This window comes from Caloenas nicobarica, chromosome 4 (assembly GCF_036013445.1).
Source record: "Caloenas nicobarica isolate bCalNic1 chromosome 4, bCalNic1.hap1, whole genome shotgun sequence".
Classification (NCBI taxonomy): Eukaryota; Metazoa; Chordata; class Aves; order Columbiformes; family Columbidae; genus Caloenas; species Caloenas nicobarica.
The window spans coordinates 48,612,474-48,631,618 of record NC_088248.1 but is presented as its reverse complement, the minus strand read 5'-3'; positions in this window follow the sequence as shown (position 1 = coordinate 48,631,618).

The following is a 19,145-nucleotide window of genomic DNA, read 5'->3' as shown; positions in this document are numbered from 1 at the left end:
TTGTCAGAAGGTCATGAATATTACCATACATCTTCATGCAGCTTCCAAGACACCTAGATCAGAAAAACAAGATGGCCTACAACAAACAGCAAAGGAGACATTCTGAAGAAAGTGAGCGACAGATTGAACCAAACAATTGGTTAAAGCTAGTGAGAGATGATGGCAAGAAAATAAAGAACCAGTTGGAACCATTAGACCCTGAGATAAGGAGACAGAAGCCAGTGAGTAGGAGCATCATGCTCATCAGCACCCCATCAGCGAAGATGACTCAGTGGTTCCCTGGCTTGAGGCTGGAGACAAAAGATGGAAGCCACTGACGGCTCCTAATGGGAGCAAAACCCAGCACATTGTCCCCAGTTGAAAAAGAACTTCAAAAAGGTGGTGAGGACTTGAAAGCCAAAGTGGTTTTTTCCCTTCTGCACTCTGAAAGAGCCTTTCATCTGGCATCTAGAACACTCCTGGGAAAGTGGCTTTGGTCCCTGCAGTAGATTAAAGCTGAGACTTAGTCTTTTGCTTCCCAGTGACTATTAGGAGGGGGAGCAGAACGCTCTCCAAAGACACAGAATTTGGGGAAATGGAGGTGAAAAGGAAAAACAACACCCTGCTCAGATCTGTGGAAGGGAGGAAGGGTAAAGAATTTTTTTTTTTTAGAGGATTATTTTGGGTCATGAACAGAGGGTCACCTTAGCGCTCTGAAATAATCTGCCTGAGGGAATTTGAACAAAACTCGTACCCAGTATTTTCTAGTAACTCAGTGGCTTCCTGCTCAGCTTGCTGGGTAGCTATGTCCCTTCCCACAGCACTGATTTGCCTCCAGCTCTGTGTTGAATTTTAAGTTCCCTAAAGCAGGTGCTGGGCTTAACAGGCATCACTTGCAACTGTTTCATTGAGAAAACACCTTTTATTTTTTCAAGAGTGTTTAAAATCTTGTTCCGCCGCTAAAATTTAGAAACATTACCTGAAGTACTGTGTTTTGTTTTTTGTTTTTTGTTTTTAGGTTTTTTTGTGTGTCATTGTTGTTGTTGTTGTTTTTTAATTAATTATGGGAATGGCTGAACACTTCAGCTTAAAAGAAGTTTCTATACCTTCCAATTTGGAGTAAAGGTGGCAAGAAAATGTGCTGACTCTATCCCTTTAGATAAAAAAATACGTGGTCAAAAGACATAATGCAAAGGGTTGTGGTCAGAATGGAAGTAGAGTTTAGGTGGAACAAGTTTGCAGTTTCAGGGACAAATTCTTAGATTACATGAGCCTGGGTAGTTTCACTTTTATACTCCATCAAAGCCTGTATCTGTCACCATCTTCAGTAATGGTTCCAAAAGCAAGTTTTGTTTGCATCTTTGGTGCTAGGATAGCTCCTCATTATAATGCCTTTAAGATAAATCAATTTGGGCAAAATTCAGGAGAGAAATATGTCTGTTGAATGCTACTTAGCTCTGTACTCTATGACTCCAGTCACAGAGCTCCCTCTGACAGTTGTAAAGACAGGCTCTTTGCTTGACATAGTGTATATTGATGAATTACTGCTTAACCACTGGTCTCTGTGTTTATATCTATCTCCTTTATCTTGGAAGTCTCAGAGTGTGAAAGAGAAAATTCTTTTTGTTGTGGGTTTTTTGTTTGGTTGGTTGTTGTTTTTGTAGTAGCAAGCCAAAAGAGAAAATTAGGTAGTTGCAGTCTAGAAATTTGTAATGTCCCGATGAGAAATCTGTGTCACTCCTGTGTATGATTGAAGTATTTGGTCTGTTCATGGCTGCCTATTTTAGGATGACATTAGTTACTGCAAATTAGTAATCAAGCTAGATAAATCTGGAGGAAAAAAAGAAATATTAAGGATCTATTGAACCATTTGTATGTCTCTGCCAGTCATAACAGCTGTTAGAAATGTCTATTAGATGCTTTCATCAGCTTTGCTTTCATCCTGTGACTAACATGATAGCTAAAAAAGGAATGTACAGGCTTTTACACTTTCTTTTAAAATTTATTTCATAGGATGAGTAACTTAAGTAAGAGGTGAATAAGAGGATGTGTAAGAAATATACCAGATAAAGAAGAAAATGGAGACATTTCTTCACAATGAAAGAACATTAAAAGAAACTGGAAGACAATGCACTGTAAAGCTAAGTATATTTGCAGAAAAACACTAAATTAGAAGCACTACAGTTGGTATAGACTTGATCATTGGCTTTAGCGAGCTTTAGTTTCTTGTTGTGGGATGAATTTGAAAGCTGAAAGAGGGAATATGAAAGGGACTTTTGCCTACTGAGAGAATAGCACACCTTGTTCTGTCAGGGTTTAATTTTGCTTATTATTTCTGCCAGTGGAAGACTTTGCATTGTACGGCATCAGCTCAAAGCTGGAGAGAAACTCCCTTGCTTTGATCACAGTGAAGAAGGGAGAGATTATTCTAGACTCCTACCAAAAGACAGGTCTGTCTGTCACCAGCCTGAATGCTAAGAATATATATAAAATATAGCACCAGAATTTTTGTTACAAGATATGCACCTGAGGCTAAAAGGTATCCATTTCAATATGCAGAAGATCATTTGGCAAATTTCAGAAAATTATGCTTACCTGAAAATAATTGCTTACCTGAACAGATGGAAAAAGTCCAGTGGGGCAGGCAGGCAAGGTAGTTAAAGTGGTGGAAACTTTTTATCTTCGGTGAAATTTTTTGACCTGTGGGAGGACAGGGAAACATGACAAGGAAGACGAACAAATGGCACAAAGGATAATAAATCTTCAAGGGCGGCTGGAGCACTTGGAAGTGTGAATAGAGAAGGGATTACTTACCTTACCAACCTAGGGAAAGAAAATTTTTTGGGTTGAGGTTTGTCTGAACTGGCAAGAAAACCTGTAAAATGAATAATTTTGAGTGGTATGTAAGTAGCTTTACAAATGATTATAAACACAGAGAAGCATTGATAAATGAAGGTATGGCAGTAAGTAAAACAGTGTGAGATATCAGAAAGATGTGTAGTCACAGGTGAGAACTTCAGGTAAGTAATGTGATTAGTGAAAGGCTTGGATGAGACCACAAAACAGCAAGCAGTAGCTGAAAAGCTCGTGCTCAGTTCAGGACCCCAGACATTGAATACTGCAACCAGAATTACTAGTGTAGAACCTGAAAGCAGTTATTAACATGGCAATCATGGCAGGGCACAGCTACTAACAGGCACAAATCATTCAGGAAAGACAGATATAAAAGTGAAGATGATGAATACCACTGCACGTGGTACTATATCAAATGAGGAAAAAAAAAAAGAGAGCCAGGAATGAACTAAAATCTGCTTCGAGACAAAATTCGTTTTAGGAAAGGTTAATAAACCAGATTGTACTGGGATAGTACTGTAATAGAGTCTCTAGATCAGATTTGGATGGAAAAAAATGACACAGAAATAAGGCACGAGAATAGTATAGAAGACTATGTCAGTATTGAAGACCTTAACTTTTTAAATGATAGACCTGACAACATAGTTACAGGTCTGTACATTCTTGAATCTTGTAGCTGAAAAAGTTTTTCATGGGCTAAACACTAATAAAAAGTGATGCCAGGAGTGATTTTGGTAAGATGTGAAAATGTCATCAAAACATAGTTAGAGAGGGGTGGGGAAAAGTGTGATCAACAATCATAACTTTATTCTGTTTCTGTTAAATAGAAGATTGATAAGGTGATAAATTTTGGATTTCAGAGGTTCACATTGATCAGTGAAGAAAACTGGCTGGTAAAAGTATCTGTACTAAGAGCTTAGGGGCTTGAATATAAAAGAGGCTCAGAATTTCTTGAAATCAAACGAGTCTGATTTCTAAGCAAGGTAAAAATATTATCAGAAATTTAAATAGATTCGAAATGCCTTCACAGGGCATATTAGGATTAAAGGGTGAATTTAGAAAAAAGTGGAACAAAACACTTGACTCTTTTTTAAAATAGCTGAATGCTAGAGATCAAGAACTGTAGGGATAAAATGAATATAGCCTAAAGTGGGCCCAGGTTTGACCTTAGAACATTGAAACCAACAGTAAACATTAAACACTATATACAAAAAAAAACAAGCTACACAAATAAAAGCAGAATAATAAGAGTGGTCATTAGCAGTTTGGATGATACTGATACAGTGCATTATTTAGATACAGTCCAAAAGACAAAATAAAACCTTCATCTTCATTTTTCCTAAAAAGGAAAACAGTGAGTAAATTGGAAAACCAGACGAGTAGAAATGAGGGTAGAGAAATTTCCATTGCCATTTCAAGCTGAAATCATTCTCTAGGAGTTTAATGCACTGATATTTTAAGGAACCAATTAGCTCTTACTAGGAAATTGTGGAGAGGAAAAAACAAACAAACAAAAAATCCCTCCAAAATCCCAAAACCAACAACAAAAACCCCAACCCAAAACCCAAACAAACCAACCTCATTAATGAAAAAATGGAGCATCTAGTTTGGTAGCAAGGATTTTTAGTAGGTCAGCGTGTACTGCATGACTCTGTATGCACATAGCTAAAACAAAGATGACTTTTTATTTTTTAAACAAGGCTGACAAGAAAGTTGGAATATTCCTGATGAAACTTGCAGGTATCATTAAGCACGAAAATGGTGTCAGTTCGGAAAACAGAGGAGATAATGTACTGAATGTGCTCAAAGAATGGATGGAAGTTGGTGCAACGTGCAAGGTACCTCTTACGCATGAATAATTCCTACTTTGACCTCTGTCTCATTACAGAGAAATAACCAAGATGTAGAAATGGTTGAGTGGAGCATCCATGAGCTTGGTGTACTAGAGTGGCACAGGATGCCCAGACTACTGCTGGTATGTGACTATGTTGCAAGAGGGAGGGAGAGAAGCAGCTGTGGTTACTTGATGCATTGGAACAGGTATTTCCAGTAGCAATTTGGCAAAGAATTAGAAGTCTGCTCAGTTCAAGGAACCAAGGTCTGAGGGGATGAGATTTTTCTACATAAATAAATGGAGGGCAGGGGTGTATATTGGGAGGGAGAACTGTTTGAACTAAATGATGATGCTGGTGGAGAACAGGAGGTTTAAACAGGTCTCAAAAATTAATCTAGAAATTAGAAGCTTTAAGTACTGTAGGAGTGATGGTCTGAATAAATGAGGCTTCCAACTGGAGCAGTAGGAACCAAGAAAACTTCTATTCCAGGTAGTGCAGTCAGTCTAAGGAAAGAATTGCATCCTATACTGAGCTGTGATATCTCAGGACTGAACCTAACAACTGGGGAGGTCCATTCTAATTCCTTACTACTGGAGTAACTAATTCTAATTTGTTCCATGCTTTTTTCCTACACAACTCTTCCCTCCTCCATGGCTTTTCAAAGAGTTTTACATGTCCAAATGAATTATGCAAAGGAGTTCTCCTTTGTCACCTTCAATCTGACAGACTTCATTCTTATGCCACAGACCTAATTTTTTTGGTGAAATTATACTGACTATTGAAACACTCAATGCAAAAATCAATAGAAATTGAAAAAAATCTTAATTGGATGTGCAGCTTGTGTATAACTCTAGTTATAGATTTTGTTCATTTGTCCTTTCAATAATTTTCAGGATACATTACTTGAAATTATTGCAGAAACATTGAAAGGCATTCAAGCTATACTATAGTAAAAACAAAACCAAGAACCTAACAAAACCAACAGAAGCGACATCAAGAGAAGACTAAAATCCTGGCTCTAGCAATCAGGTTTATTTCAAAACTAGCTCATCCTTGCTTCCTGTTGTGTCACTTTAGCAGAAATATTAGTGTCTGGGTCCCTGCCTGGCCTTTGCAGTAATTAGTGCTAAAGTTCGTTCAAAGCACTTCTAAACAAGTTGTCATCCTTCACTGCGGCTTCAGTTTTCAGCAAAGCTAAGCGTCTCTTCAAAGTATGAAACATCAAATGAGCCTTAGCATTTTCAGAAACAAACCTTAGTTTGATGCTCCCTGTGTCTTTTTCCCCACAACCTAAGCACTCTTGAGGTTCAGTGAAAACTAATTTCTTCCTCTGGGAACTCCTGCCAAGGACTGGAAACACCACACGGTTTTGATTTCTTGTGCTGCAGAACCGTACAGGCGCTATATTTCAAAGAACCTCCAGCTAATTTTATTAAGGAAAATGACATCACTCAGAAGTCCTGAAATTCTAGTTCAGTGCACACAGGGGAAAAAAAGTTAAAGAAATGCAATAAAATCTCTCTCAAATAATTTTAGTTATTATATTTAAGTTTCAAATCTCAGATATCATAAAGAGTAAACCTTTTCTGCCTGTAAGCTATCTGCATAGAAAATGCTATTTTTTTTTCAATTTTGTTTGTTGTTGTTTTTTTTTAACCTGTCTGATAAACTTGTAGGAAATTTCAGTATCAGAGATGAAAAAAGCAATTAATTTGCTGATGTAACATATCTGCATACCTTTGCACACACGTGAGTTTTTACATCCCCATGCTCGCATGTAGCTATGCATCACTGTAAACTACCAGCTGAAACATGTTAGACAATCCCAGAGCCAGTAAGATCTCCTTTGGGTTGCATGAGGACCTTCATCTGGCAGATGAGCTCAGTGCCTACACTGCACTGTATTAAACATCACATACAATTTGCTTGAGTCTTCAATGAATGTACTGTCAGACCATATCACTTCAAGGTATCTTGCACTGAAATTCAGACTTCATTACTTGCTGATTGTTTAGAATGTTTCAGTTTGTATGTACCCTTTATTAATTGACATATTTTCCTCCAAATATTGGTTTTGTTCACACACTTAATTTGTTTTATGTCTTTCATTTTTTTTCCAAAAAACTTATTCCTTACCAAAGATGGTTAGTTATTGCCTGGTCCTTTTTGGCTCATATCTGTTTTTAAACACACTTCTGTGAAGTTGTCACTCAGAGCTGCCAAGTTTCCTTGAAGACAAGTAGCCCATAACATTAGTGGTAGAAGTCATAGGAGTGTTTCTGGGAAAACCTATAGGAAAATATTTTTATGCTGACTTTTGCTCCAACCATTACAGTATCTGTTTCCCTCTACTTAATCAAGACCCTAAATGAGCAACAGTCTGACAGATTTTCATGCACTTTTAGTCTCTTTAGATGTACTTTAAACAAGAAAGTAGATCCATACCTGTCACAACCAAAATAAAAGTCATGCAGAAAGCTGTATAAAAAAAAAAGTCACACACCCACAAAAATATATGGGTTGGTTAAGAGCAGGGTTAAGCTTCTGGGTAATTCGTTGAAAAGACTCAACGACTTCATCTGGAGCTGAACTTGGCCCCTGAAGACAACCAAAACATTCTTAAATTGCATACCACAACATGTCAAGTATTGTAGGGCACTAGAGATACATTTCTGTGCCTACTGCTATAATGCTTAGTCTTTTATCACTTAGACTAGGAGAATCACCACTAGTTATTAGCAATGTTCTACTCATAGCACAAAATCAGGCAAGTCTGTTTCTGTTCAGTAGAAATCGCAGATATGCTGCAGATGAAAACATTGATCACTCTAATCCAGTATATTCTGCTTGACAGTGATCAGTGTAAGTCAGAGAAAAATGCAAGAACAATGTGGTAACCTACTTTTAGAAGTTTCTTTTCAATTCCCCCCAGTTAGTGATTGCACGTGTCCTGAAGCATGAAAATGTCAATGGATTCCTTTCATTTTCTCTAACAAAACTGTGGAAGATCTTATGGTGAATTTTGAACTTGCCTATAGAATCCATACATTTTTATGGTGAATTTTGAACTTGTCTATAGAACCTATACATTTATAAAAAGATCTGTAGATTCTACAATGAATTAATTACACATTCAGATAAATAAAGCATCTCCTTTATTAACTTTTAATTGTCTGTCTTGTAACTGGAGCATGGCTGATTTTTAATGACAAGATGAAGTTATTTTTATTTTAGTTAATTTTAAAATCAAATGCTGTGAATGCAATTTCATTTATCCTTTTCTTGTTTAGTTATTCTGTTATCTTTAAGCAGTAGGAAGATTTTCTGTTGAGGCATACAACTCGGTTTTCATTTTGCCTTTCACTTCATAAAATAGTCTTGTATTATGAAAGTAATGCTTCCATTTCTGGATGACTGGCTTTGGCGGCAATGCTGATTTCAGAAGTTCCTGTCACCCTTTGATCCTTCACCATGCCCGCTCTTGGTATTGCTCCTGCAACTCACCAGGTTCTCAGCTGTGTCAAACCTAATTATTGTGTAGCCATGTTCAACATGGATCAAAATACTGTCTTTAAATACTGATGTTTCTTCCTCCCTCCCTTTTTCTGTGTATGTTTATGTCCCCTCAGTCCACAGGGTAATCCAGCAAGCAGTCGAATGAAGGGGATAGTGAACTGTCACAATTCGCCAAGGCAGAAACTCCTTAAACCATACTGTTTTCACAAACCCTGCATCTTCAAACTGAGGCTTCTGTCTGTTAGAGAAGCTACTTACAAGATAGGATTTTTCCAGAGAGTCAAGTAGAAAATTTCATTGCTAACATATAATCATCTGACAGGTATGCTGATGTTTCTGCATTAAACCCCTTTCAGAGAAAGAGCTTATTTCTAAACTTCTGCTGATAAAGGTACAGTTCTTGCAGGTTGTGCTTTAGTTGGCTGTAAATGTTACTTTAACTTGTTTGAGCAGATTTAAATTGATAGCCTTCTCTTGTACAACTCCACTGCTTCCAAGTTCACATCAAGCGAAGATCAGTTTCTTATTTCTCTTACAGCCTTTCAGATATAGAGTGTAATTTTCCTTCTGAATTAGTTGGGGGAAGGTGGTTGTGTGTAGTCATTTTCTAGTTTCATACAGAGCAGCCAAGAGCCCAGACTGTAGTAAATGATGTAGTAGATATTCGTCCGATAACCAGGTTTAATTTGCATTTGATTTGCTCAAATGCCCATGAGCTTTGTATTTTATTCCACATTCTTACAGCTGTTGCTTGAGGCTTTGCAGATGAAGCAGCAGAGACCTGATACCTAGAAAAACTTTCTGTCTTATACAGGTTGAACAACAGTTGAAGCCTTCTGTGACGGTTCCAAGGAGGACAATTAAATGATTTTACCAGCAGCTTAGTTCTTCTAGACTTGCTCCTTGCTCAACTTTTTTTTTTTTTTTCTGAAATTTCAGGCAGATTTCAGCCCATTATTTACATCTAGGATATGCTATTTCTGCCTCCGTTCCAGTGCTGGTTATCCTGATCTGTGGCTGAATACTGTTTTTTTCTTGAAAGTTGTAAGCACTTAAATATCTACAGAATCTAGTTGTAAGCACTTAGATATAATCTACAGAAGCTGTAGATCATGCCCCAAAACCACCTTGAGTTTACAACTGCACAGAGAAAAAGTATTTTCTCAAGTTGTGTAGTGCCAAAGATGTTAAAGTTTACGGCAACCTTGTCCACACAAAGTAGATGACATTAATGGTGGGCTTTCTTGTGCTAAAGACGCTTTATCTTCTTCTAGAAATCTAATTTTGTTGTGTCTTTTTTTTAGACCGAAGCTGCATTACTGGAGGTGAGAACTGATCGTTAGAGAAATTAACTAGATCTGGAATCTCAAAACCAGATTTCATCAGATTTTATCATTCAAACTTGAAACCTGAAATTTCAGTTTGAGACAAGGATGGAATGTGAAACACTGACACGTTTTTTTCTGCTGTGTTCTTGGATCACTGATATTTGCAGACACCTGGTCATGACTGTGGAGTATAGGCAGTTCAACCAAGCAATTCGTCTACATTACGGCCAACATTACACCAGCTGTGCATGTATTCCACAAATGATCTGACTTGCACAGGGTGCATGGGATATATATTGTCCATATATTTGTAGTTCATGCCTAGTTGGTATGACTCTTCCAGAACATATGAGCCTCGCTGCACACATGCTAAACAGCACTTCTGTTCATACCCTTACTCAGAAGAGTCCCAGCTAGAAACAAGGCAGTCTTTCCTTGAAAATTAGCTGGGATGTATTCAAAAAAAGATTAATGTGGAAAATAAAACTAATTTATAAACAGTGTAATTTTCTCTGTAAATTATAATGCCAGAGTTAGCTGTACATAAAATGACTGTTATTGTGGCAAGTATTTTTGAGCGGGGAGGGGGAATGGGGAAAGCAATGCACTTTCTTAACAAAAATGAAGCATATTTAAGACATTTTTTGAGGCTTAAAGTTTATCACTGAGTCATCTTGTTCAGAACTGGTAAAGGTAAGAATATTTTTAAGAAGAAATCAGTCATTATTTAATTGATTAATTAATCCATTATATAATACATGGCCAGTTAAGAAATCATTATACTGTGAACAAAATTTCTGGTTTAATATCATGGATTATTTGGTTAATTGGAAGCCTTGCTGCTGATCATATTAAGGTGCATGTTTAAGAGCTGAAAATAATATTGATGCATATAATAAAAAATTGAGCTTAATTGTCCTTTAGAAAGGTGTTCCAAAAGATTTATAAGCATTTTACTTCAAAAATGTAGATGTGGTCATAGTAACAGTGACCACCATTCACTTTCTACCAGGAATTTTTTTGGTTTTTTCTCTTTTGCGAGAAGAATGGAGAAGGCAACAGGGAGAGGGGTGCCCAATCAGAGCTCTTCTGTAATTAAATACTTAATGACAACTGCTAGTCCCAAATCCATTCTCCCCCATCAAACCTTGAGTGGTGGAGATAAAATTTAGCAACCTCACTGGCATTTCGAATAGTGTTATTAAATAAAGATTTTTTAAAAAATCCATGTTTTCAAGAAAACATAGTAATGCAACATTTGGTAGCTTTGTTTCTTCTTTATTAATTCCTATAGTGCTTGGTACAGAGGAACCACATGGCCTGCTTAAGTGTTGTTAGAAATGCTTACTGCTAGTGATGAGGATGTCCTGTAGTTTTCCATGTATGTTTCTTCACCAAAAAATAAAGTGTATTTATTTCACTCATTTCACTTGCAATCACAGCATATGCTCACTCCATATCTGGGTTGCAGGGAGCATTTGAGACTAGTACAAAGTTCTTCATGTGAACAGCTATATGCTCATAATGCTCTCTATAGGGCTACTGTTTCCAGTTTTGTGGCATTTTGTGGCATTATCTCGTTACCCATGGGACTCAGACATTTTCCCAGTCTTTAAAACTTCATTAGAAACTTAAGCCATATAATTGACACAGATTTCATTAAAAAATTCAAGGTATGTCTCTGCTATAGCTTGCAGCAGACTAATGGATGTTATCTACTATAGTAGGAATCACCTGAACCAATGGAGGATGGAGCCACACAATAAGCAGTGCAAGTGCAGCAGTGACCTGACCAGAGCTGGCTTTGGTGCCCAGTAACTCCATGCAACACACCATCTCTCCTGTCCTCAGTGACCACTAGAATAGACCCCAAGTCACGGACTAAACAAACTGAGTGGACATTTTAGAGACTACAGGAATGATATCTATATAAATTGAAGGAGGGGAAGGGGATTGGTGGTTAATGAAAACACACTGGATAGTACAGGATCTGAACATGACTTCAATGGTGTTGAATAAGGGGTGGAGAATGTACTGGTTTTGTCTGGGATGGAGTTAGTTTTCTTTATAGTTGCTGGTATGGTGCTGTGTTTTGGATTTGTGATGAAAAGAGTTTTGATGACACAGGGGTGTTTTACCTATTACTGAGCAGTGCTTGCACAGTGTGAAGGCCTTTTCTGCTTCACATGTTGCCCTGCCAGTGGGTAGGCTGGGGATCCACAGGAAGTTGAACCCATCTGACCAAAGGGATATCCCGTACCATATGGCAACATGCTCAGCAATAAAATCTGGGGGAATATGGAGGAAGGGGAGACATTTGTAGTCATGCCATTTGTCTTTCCCAAGTCACTGTTACGTGTGATGAAACACTGCTTTCCTTGAAATGGATAAACATCTGCCTGACAATGGAAAGTAGTGAATTAATTCCTTAGGTTACATTTCTCATGCACACAGCTTTTGCTTTACTTATTAAACTGTCTCTATCCTAACCCAGGAATTTTCTCACTTCTATCTTTCCATCTTTCCAATTCTGTCTCCCATCCCACTGGGCGGGCGGGGGGGGCGGGGTGTGCTGAGTAAGCAGTTGTGTGGTGTTGAGCTGCCTACCAGGGTTAACATGTTAACACTATAGTTAATGAAACCATTACAACAGCAGCATTGAATAGGAGCAGCACTGTGGACAATTTGAAAAAAAAATATTATTAAGAATATAGTCCTCCATTTAAAGTAGAAAATAAGTTGCATTATGCTCCCAGTTCAAAATTATATATTTGATATGATTAGATACCTGAGGCATGGTGTTACTAGAGTTGTTGACATGAAATGGTCACAGTTTGTATTTCTATGTATGTCAGAAGTAATAAACCTTTTCTTAACAGCACCACTCTATCATAGCACTGACTGAGAAAATCAAAACCTAGAGTGCAGAGAAACCTCTGATTGTCTTAATGTTTATCTAGAAATGTAGAAACTAAGAGACAGGGTTCAATTCTGTGAGGAATTGCTTGTCACTGGAAAAGAGTTGAAACTTGCCATAAAAGTTAGGTGAAGCAGATAAACATCTACTTGAGACTGAAACTTTCTCATCTACAGGGGAGCTCTTACATTGTTTCAAGAATATAAAGGGTTTATTGGGCACTGGTATGTAACAGAAGACAGTGCTTAGCAGACTGGCAACCTATCCTGTACACTTTAAAAGAGCTTTCCATGCTCACAGGGCATCCTTTGAGTTCTCGAAAATGTTACTCAATGGGCATCTGTGCCCTGACCTCCAATGTAGAGATACTTGTGTTCTTTTGTGTTTTGACATTAAAAACTGCAGTCTATGCGAAGTCTTGTGGAAAGACATTTTAAACAATGTGGAGGTTCAATACATATTCATCCTAGCTGTTATATTAAAAGATTTATGGGAGCTTGTCTACAAGCAGGTATTAGTACAGAGAATTCAACGATGCGCTTTACAGTACTTGCTATTTGATACTACTTCCACATGTTGGCACTCATAATGAGCATTAGTTGCTCACAAGCTTACTTAGCTTTTAATGTTCCACTGCCCTGGGTATATGAGCCAGCACATGAAAGCAGATACTTCTGTCTACACTATCTCCAAAACAGAAGTGCAAGGGAATAGAAACACTCAAGTCAAAAGGCTTGTCTCTGGATGCAATGGTTGGATTTGTTTAATGTTACAGATTAGTAAGCTACATTTCATCTAGACCTGAGCTAATACTCTGTGGCCTTAGTACTCTAGGAGTCCATTGCTCAGATGAGTTCTTTGACTCATCTGCCTTCAGAACAAATTCAGAGTATATAGGCTAAGAACTAATAATGGTTCAGTTAGAGGAACTATGAACTCACAACCTAAAGTAGTTGAAGTTAACTTCAGATAAATCTTAAAAGGGTTGCCATTGCCTTATTTGGAGATGTAAACTAAACAAACCTTTTCCTTTTCTCTTTAGTAGGGGTTGTCTTAGAAAATTAGTTAAGTAGTTGTATGAACAGTAAACCATTAAAAACACTACTTTCCCTATCACTAATCTTTGTAAGAAAGATGGATATGTTTCTTTTTAGCATGAGCTAAAAATGTTATGTTAATGTAGAAATAGGGGTTATACAATTTTATAGCAAAAAGCTTGACAATTCAGAAAAGGTCAAATAATCTTTCTAGGGCCCCAGCACACTCACTGGTAATTGAAGTGATCATTGTGATCATTCTTTAAGAGCTACAACCCTTTTTGCCACTGGCAAGTACCTTCAAAGATGCTGATAAGACAGGAAGGATGGGTTTATTGCAAAAAAAGCTGTATATTACCTCACAAGGGGCCATATTGTGCCCAGAAATTATGCAGATGTACGCAGAGAGAGAGGGCAATCAACTTTTTCTCTTCATCCAGAGCCTGTGAAGCTTACATAAGGACATTGCATAACTGCAGCCTTTGAACTTGGTGGAGCATAGGGATTTCTCCCTCAGTACATTTACAGAAGCATTAGACCGCTCCAAAAGACAAGCGGGAGAAGAAGATTACTTCTTCTAAGACATCTATGTCAACTTGAAATATGTAGAGGAGAAAACATAGCTGACCACTTTGGAGATTAATTACCCAAGCAGCATTCAATTGCCTTGCCTTTATGGCTAAATACAATTAAGAAGGTACCTTATATGCAAATTATCAAAACACACTTGATTTACTCATTTGCCCTTGAGGCATTACTAAGAAAAACCCTAAGCTAATAGTGATTACCTCTAGGAACAAATTAAGCAATGTCTCAACTTATTCCCAAGGGCGAATTCCCTACATCAGTTTCTGAACTGTCAAGTCTTTAAGTTTAGTCATGAAAATGCAACTTAGATATTATGAACCCTTTAATTCTGGTCAAAGAGTTGCTCATCAAAATCTACCTATGACGTCTTGCACTTACTTCTGAAACTGAGATGTTCTGGACCTTGCTATACAGACATAGCAATAATCTTTTATCGTAATTTTAATTTCTCTGAAAACTGTCTGCTTGAACTTTAAACTGACAGAACAAATATTTCAATGAAATATTTCAAAAGTCATTAAAAGAAACTTAATTCCTATCCAGACATTACATAAAAACCAATCCTAATTAGGAATACTAAGGTCTTGCATTCACATTTTCTTTTGGAGATACTACTGCTGCAATTTTTTAAATTTTAAATTTTTAAAATTCTATATAGGACTTACTGCTACCTAGGTTTTTAGGTCTGGCCACAGAGCTATTTTACACAGCTAAATTACCCAAGTAACTGGGTCAATTCTTATGTTTTAATACATAAATACCATAGGCAAAAGAACAGCACGGAGTTAATTTAGCTAAGGAAGAAGAATTGCTGAAATTAATTTATAAAATTTGATCCAAAGCTTTGGATAGTTTTGACTGATTACCATTGATTACTTTGGCATGCTGCAATGTGGTGGGAGAGTACATAACATGGTAGAATCTGCATAAGGAATAGGAGCAATCGTATTGCTAGACAACATAATATGTGTGGTGAAAACCCATCTACTGGTTATCTGCCTCGTAACTGGATGAAGGATACGAGTGACATGCTCTTGTTAATACAGGACCAGAACTATATTTTACTGCACTGTGCTAATTCTGCTCAGATTTTGTCCTCTTGACATCAAGACTCCAACTCAATTTATATACCATCATTTGAGGTAGCTTTGTTTGCCATAATATTCTACTCAGAGGTCTGATTGTAGAGTTCAACACTCAGAGAAGTAGATGCCTATCATTAGCATCTACTAAGGAACTAATTATTAGCATCTACCCTGAAACACACTAGTGAACACAGGTATCATTTAGCTGTGTAGTTCTGATACTTAATATTCATGGGGGTTTTGGGGAAGGTATTTTTCACTTGTGTTTAAGGCCAGAAGAAGCATTAGATCATCTACTCTGACCTTATGTATGATATCTGCCATTGAATTTCAGCCAGGTGACGCCGACAGCTTATTTTATAAAAAGACATTTTGGTCTTGAACCAAAGATCAACAGTTAGACTCTGTCTTTTTCCCTCACTTAGAATCAGTGCACGAACATCCTTCTTAAAAATGTATGCCCTCTTTTTATCTTGACTGCATCTGACTTCTAGTTATTATGGTTTATTAGAGCCGTTCTTTGCTGACCTTTAATGCCAGGTATGTGCTTCTCAAGGAAAAACTTATGCATTGTGTCAAGTCACTTTTCAGTTTTCTTTTTGACACGCTAAACAGATTAAGATTTTAAGTCTCTTTCTCCAAGGCATTTTCTCAGCACCCAGTGATTTTTGGTTCTTTTCTCTGCCTTTTCCAATTTGTTAAACGTGAACGGCAGTAGAATATGTAGTATTCCAACACTGCAGTCAGCAACATCACTTTGAGAGGCTAAGTGCCCACTTCTTTGTTTACAGCCAAGGATCAGATTACACCAAAGTTACTGTGAACTGGTTTTCTCTTGTAAATCCTTTTCAGGATTCCCCTGTCCATGAGCAAGGACCACAATTCTTCTTTATAGATGTATAAAACACTATTTTCTTGGATATCTTCAGCCCGCTACGTGTTCTAAGTAAAAGACTGTTTTGTTGTTATCACAAGTCTCCAGGTTTTGTCAGCAATGTGTTTAAAGACTTATTTTTTTTCTAGAACTGTAATAAAAATGTTTAATAGTAGCATCTGACTGATCTCATCAGAGCTCCACTAGAAGCATCCTTATTTGATGTTTCTTTATTAACAGATATTCTGATATGACAACTAGCTGTTCTAGATCTACTTTATTGAGCTACTTAATTTGTTAAAAACCATGATGTTGTATGTAAAAAAAACTGTCAAAAGACCAAGTTTATTAGGTTTACAGCTACCTTTATTCCCCAAAACTTAATACCATTAAAAGCTGAATATAGTCCATGCGGATATATTATATCCCAAATAATTCAAAAACTCCAAAGATTTTGATGGATTTTGGAACAGCTGTCACTGCCACCTGCCTCAGTTTCACTAGGACATTTATGATTTTATGGTTGTCTTCCCAAATTTTTTAATGTGGAGCTTTGGGATGAAAATTCCCTATTTTTTCTTTCTTTATACTCATCTACAGTTTCTCTGCATAGTAAAACACACAATATTGCTTTGTTTCTCTTGTATTATGCTATGTATTTCAATATTTAACATAGAGAATTTCAACAGAGTCAGAAGAAAATAAAAGGGCAAAACTTACAAACAAAACCAATGTGCAAGTGTAGCACATGTGAGCCCGTATCATCACAGATTTTAGTCAAGCATCTGTTCAAGAAGTAGCTAGACAGATTTAGAAAGTAGCTGGCTGTACTTCCATATCTTTTGCATTTTTGATGTTAAATATTCAAATAAAAATATACCAAGAGAACACTGGGTTTGCAAATTGAAACAAGCACACAACTAGGGAAATACCAACAGAAAAACCTCACATATGCCATTGTTTCTAGAAGTCTGCCACATTAAGATTCAGATTGCGTAGCAAGAATTTATATAGAAAATCTGTAGCAAAGGCATTGTGCATTGTCAGCTTCTCAGTTTGGTCCAAATTCTGTTCAAATATCACATAAGGAATGAAGGAGCAAAGCCATGATGTATGATGTAAGAGTAAATTAAGAGATGTGTTCATGTGGATAGCAATAGGTACACAGCTCAAATATGTTGCCTTGCCAATGTGTTATTTTTGAGTAATGAGGTACTTCATAATGCCTCAAAAGAAGTGAAAGTGACAGTGGTCTCAGGAAAAAACTGTCTGTGGCATCAGTGAGCTAAAGTGCCTGCACTGCTCCATAAACCTGCATGGTGCCATGTACCTGCTCCTGTGAGCTCAGGCTGTGCCACTGCCAGTGGATAATCCGTGAAGGATTTGCACCACATGAAGAATCAGTGGGAGGCATTGTTACTCCCATAGTATTGGAGAAAAAGAAAAACAAAACAAAACCCCAATCACACACGCAGAATCACGTGGCCAGGAAGGAACTGATAAATAGCTGGTTTTGTAACATCTTGCTTCTCTTGCAAGTAGTGCTGACATGAAATAGACTGAGATACTTCTATCAGGAGTCCTATAACCAGTAGCAATGGATGAACTGTTGATGGCAGATGTGCTGCAGACCTTGATTTGGCAGAAGAAATGAATTCTACATAACATCTAAGAGTGACTGACATGGTAGGATGGTGGAGATAAAGCAGGGGAAATGGTCCTTGCCTAAACTTACCAAGGAGCAGAACCAGGACCCAAGGGACAACACCACCAGAATGCAGACTCCCCTGCGTATTAAGCTGTGTCAGCTACAGATTTGCATGTTGCTAATGGACATAGTCTGTGTGTTGTGCAGTTGTTGATAGTAAAGTTACACTAGGTGGCATAGTGTGTCACTCTATTTGCACTTTGAAGTGTGACAGAAAGCCAAAATAGCAATTAAACTTCACTCTAAGTTTTAATAACCAACCTCCTTTAAGAAAGGAGTGGTTGAAGTGTCCCCACGGTTGGCTGACCTTACTGGGGAGTGACAGTAGTCATCAGCTGATATACAACACTTACCACAGAAAATAGAAAAAGTAACTGGGAAAATCCACTGGAATGAAAAAGTATGTTCAAGTAGTTGCGGCCACCACATTACCCATTATTAGCAACCTAACTAGAAGGTCAGGAATATAATTGCAAAGACCATAAAAGTTTGCCGTTTTCCTAATCCCTTAGAATTTCCTAAGCAGCTAAGTGGATTTTGCTTTCTGAAAACAAGTAATGAACAACCAGAGAACAAATCAAGACATGTCAAACAGGAGTTGAAAACTAAACAAAAGTGAGGAAAACACTTTCCAGAGCAGAAAGTTTTACAATAACTGCAAACCAGATCTCAGAGACCCATTATGGATCAGGAAACTGCACTACCTATCTTGCAAGCACTTTAGCCAGTATCATGTACAGATTACAATCTAACACAAATGACTTAAAATACATTGTCATTTATGGTTTAAAAAAAAAAAAGCAAACGTATAATTGCTAGACTAAAATCACCTATAAGAAATAAAAATAAGTACAGTAAAGGTAATCCCTTAGCGCATTATGCATAGATAGTCAATTGAGAACATGTGGGGATTTTTTTGTATCCAGCATTTTTAAAACCTATAAATGTAGACTTTGTGCAGACACAAGTTTTGTGTGAGTTGCTGCTAGAGAGGAAAGCACACACATATTCTTATCATAGAATCATTTCAGTTGGAAGAGACCCTCAGGATCATAGAGTTCAACCATAACCTAACTGTCCTCTGCTCTTGCATATAAATTTGACTTGTAAATAGCAAGAATTTTTAATTTAAACTAATTTGGAGGTAAGAATGTTACTTTCTGTGTAAAGGAAAGAGTTACAGCATTCAAATCTGGTAAAGGCTTTAGGGTTAGTATTTCACCTTGTTCCACAAACCAGCAAGCATGAGATCACCACTCCTAAAGGCTGTTTCCAAATCTGGCTGTCCAACTATGTGTATTGCATTAAGTCACTGAGACTTAGTAAGCAATAGGTCAAACTAAGTTGTCAAAAGTAGTAAGACATTAGGTGCCATCCTTCTTGCCTGAGGATCTGTCTGAAATACCCAGCTGAACCCCAAGGTTC